The following is a 4,158-nucleotide window of genomic DNA, read 5'->3' as shown; positions in this document are numbered from 1 at the left end:
TGGATCACTCTCCCCTTTATTTACTCCATCAGTTAGCGTTAGCAGGTACTAGACTTGTCTATGTGCTCCCTTTGACTCCCAGTCCCTTCACCATGACCAACTGTGAACTGAAACTGATCACCTGGAACAGTGAGATGGCATTGGTACATGCCACCTTGATGGGATTGAATTGGAATCCCCTGGTATGCTTCCAACTCCACCACTTGGGGCAATCTGCTTTTGACTATTTAAAATAATTTATCATTGGATCCAGTAGAGGTTTAATACGTTTATTTTACCAAATGGTCTAAGTTAATATCCTGAAATACTGCAAAATCCAAACCCAAAGATTGTGTGTTCTTCTTTAAATGTCTGCTAGATTTCAGCTATGAAACCATCTAGTACTGGGCTTTACTTTGTTGAGAGGGTCTTTATTACTGATTCAACTTCTGTCTTGCTTAGTGGTTTGTTTAGATTTTCTATGTCTTCATGACTCAATTTTGGTATATTGTATGTGTCTGGGTATTTATCCATTTCTTCTACATTTCCCAATTTTTTTGCCAAATGGCTCTTTCTAGTAATTCATGATGATTCCTTCTATTTCTGTGGTGTCTGTTGTTACATTTCCTTTTTCATCTCTGATTTTATTGATTTGGGACTTTTCTCTCTTTTTTTTTCTTGGTTAGTAGGACCAATGGTGTGTCAATTTTATTTTTTCAAAAAACCAGATCCTCATTTCACTGATCTTTTTTATTATTATTATAATTATTTGGTTTCAATTTTGTTTATTCTACAATTTTAATTATTTCTTTCCTCCTACTAATTTTGGGTTGGGTTTGTTGTTGTTTTTCTACTTCCTTGAGATGCATTGATAGCTCACTTATTTGGTACCTTTCCAATTTCTTCATGTAGGTATTGATTGCTATAAGCTTCCTTGCTAACACTGATCTATTGTCATCATAATTTGTTTCTAGAAATTTTTTGATTTCTCTTTTGACTTCTTTTATCACCGACTATTCATTCAGGAACATGATGTTCAGTCTCCATTTGTTTGCAAATGATCTAGAGATTTCTTGAGTTGTTGATTTCCAACTTCATTCCACTGTGGTCAGAGATGTATGGTGTGATTTTGATTTTTTTTGAATTTGCTGAAACTTGCATTATGGCCTAGCATATGGCCTATCTTAGAGAAAGTTCCATGTACTGATTAGAAGAATGTGTATTCTGTAACTTTGGGGTGAAAAGTTCTGTGGATATCAGTTAGGTCCATTTGGTCCATAGTGTTGATTGGCTTTGTTGTTTATTGCTTTTCTATCTAGTTGATCTGTCCATTGATGAAAGTGGGGTGTTGATGTCCCCTGTTACTATTGTATTGGAGTATATGTCTCCCTTTAGCTCTATTAATATTTCTTTTAAATAACCAGGAAACCACTAATTGGGTATGTATCCATTTACTATAGTCATATCTTCCTGCTGAATTGCTCCATTAATCATTACATAGTGCCCTTCTTCATCTCTTTTTTTTTAACTTTTATTTAATGAATATAAATTTCCAAAGTACAGCTTATGGATTACAATGGCTTCCCCCCCATAACGTCCCTCCCACCTGCAACCCTCCCCTTTCCCACTGCCTCTCCCCTTCCATTCACATCAAGATTCATTTTTGATTCTCTTTATATACAGAAGATCAGTTTAGCATACATTAAGTAAAGATTTCAACAGTTTGCTTCTTCATCTCTTTTAACATTTTTTGTGTTTAAGTCTATTTTGTTTGATATTAGGATGGCAAACCTGACCTTTTTTGCTTTCTATTAGATGGAATCTCTTTTTCCAACCTTTCACTTTCAGTCTGCATGTGTCTTTGTTGGTGAGATGTGTTTGTTGTGGGCAGCAAATAGATGAAACTTGTTTTTTTAATCCATTCAGCTGGACTGAAGAGTTGAGGCCATTTACATTAAAGGTGATGATTGATAAGTAACAAGTTGACTCTGCCATTTTTCCATAAATATTCCTTTGGATTTCTTTTGTACTTTTACTGGGAGATTATCTTCCTACACATTCTTTTGTAATGATTGCTATCTTTCTGTTTTTCTGTGTATAGTACAGCCTTAAGCATCTTTTGTAAGACTGGATGAGTGGTGACAAATGCTTTCAATTTCTGTTTGTTATGGAAAGTCTTTATTTCACCTTCATTTATAAATGAGAGCTTTGCAGGGTATAATATTCTGGGTTACACTTTTTTCCCTTAAGACTTGAACTAAATCTCACCATGTCTTATAGCTTGTAGCATTTCTGATAAGAAGTCAGCTGTGAGTTTACTTGTAGGTCCTCTGAAAGTATTCTGGAATTTCTCTCATGCACATTTTAGAATTTTTTTTTTTTAAGTTTTACTTTTGAAAGTTTGACTAAAATATTTTGTGGTGAAGATATTTTCTGGTCATGTCATTAGGAAGTCTATGTGTTTTCTCTACTTGGGCATCCTTTTCTTTCTCCATATTGGGGAAATTTTCCATAATTATTTCACTAAATAGGTCTTCTAGTCTATTTTCTCTCTCCATGCCTTCAGAAACTCCTACGACCTATATGTTGGGTCATTTGGTAGTATCCCTTAAATCTCTAACACTGCATTTATTTATTTATTTATTCATTCATTCATTCATTCATTCATTTATTTTTTGACAGGCAGAGTGGACAGTGAGAGAGAGAGAGAGACAGAGAGAAAGGTTTTCCTTTACCATTGGTTCACCCTCCAATGGCCGCTGCGGTCGGCGCGCTGTGGCCGGCACACCGCACTGATCCAAAGCTGGGAGCCAGGTGCTTCTCCTGGAATCCCATGTGGGTGCAGGGCCCAAGGACTTAGGCCATCCTCTACTGCACTCCAGGGCCACAGCAGAGAGTTGGCCTGGAAGAGGGGCAACCTGAACAGAATCTGGCGCCCCGACCAGGACTAGAACCCAGTGTGCCGTCACTGCAAGGCGGAGGATTAGCCTATTGAGCTGTGGTGCTGGCCCAACACTGCTTTTAAGTTTTCTAATTTCTTCTTTTTTAGGGGGGGTTCTGACGAAAAGATTTCTAAAGTTTTGTCTTCTATCTTGGATATTCTTTTTTCTGCCTTGCCGTGTCTGCTCTTAATGCTTTTCATCACGTTTATTTGATCTATTGAATTCTTCATTTCTAATATTTCATTTTGATTTTTCTTTAAAGTCTCAATTTCATGGAAAACATTTTCATTCATGTCATGTATGGTTTTCTTTATTTTTTTTTATTTGACAGAGTTAGACAGTGAAAGAGAGAGACATGGAGAAATGTCTTCCTTCCATTCACCCCCAAATGGCTGCTATGGCTGGAGCTAGGCCAATCCGAAGCCAGGAGCCAGGTGCTTCCTCCTGATCTCCCATGTGGGTACAGGGGCCATCCTCCACTGTCTTCCTGGGCTGCAGCAGAGAGCTGGACTGGAAGAGGAGCAACTGGGACTAGAACCTGGTGCCCATATGGGATGCTGGCATGGTAGTTTTCATCTTTTTTACAAAAATGGGGGAATGTTCACTTCTGTTGATATGATCATTCCCTTGCCTCCTCTTTTCCAAGATGAGCAATGCCCAAGTGTTAGCCCTGAGTGTGTTCATCAGTCACCTGCACCATTGTATGAACTGCACAAATGATCTGCTCAGTCCTCATTCTGAGCATAGTTCTCACTGCAGTGACCCAAGCAAACAAGGAGCTCTGAGCTTGATTGCTCAGAGACCCAGCTACACCCAGCACTTTCTCATGTAACCACTGATTCCCCATGGTCTCAGCACACAAGGCTTCCACATTCACTGGGTGCAGAGGTTTGGTTCTGCCTTATCAGTCTGTCCAGTCAACAGAGAGGCAGATGCTCCCTGAGCCAGTTCTGCCTAGGTGTCTTGATCCTTGCAGGCTGGAGGTGCCTTACAGTTCTACATGGTACTCAGCCACCTCTCAAGCAGGCTCAATGTCAGTGGGGAATGCAGATTTTTCTCTCTGCCACAATCTCTAGATCACAAGCATATGCAACAGCCGCTGGCTGAGTGTTGCTCTCTTCCTGCCACTGCCACTGTACTGCTGAGAAGGTGTCCTATCTCAGCCAGTTGCTATGTGCACACACAAAGGCTCCTGAAGCTGCTGCCCAAACCCAACGTGATGCCCACCTTTTCTCAT

The sequence above is a fragment of the Oryctolagus cuniculus genome, chromosome 5 (genome assembly GCF_051225735.1).
Source record: "Oryctolagus cuniculus isolate XC-2025 breed Fujian yellow rabbit chromosome 5, ASM5122573v1, whole genome shotgun sequence".
NCBI lineage: Eukaryota > Metazoa > Chordata > Mammalia > Lagomorpha > Leporidae > Oryctolagus > Oryctolagus cuniculus.
The sequence above is the reverse complement of the archived record's forward strand: the minus strand, read 5'-3'. Positions refer to the sequence as shown.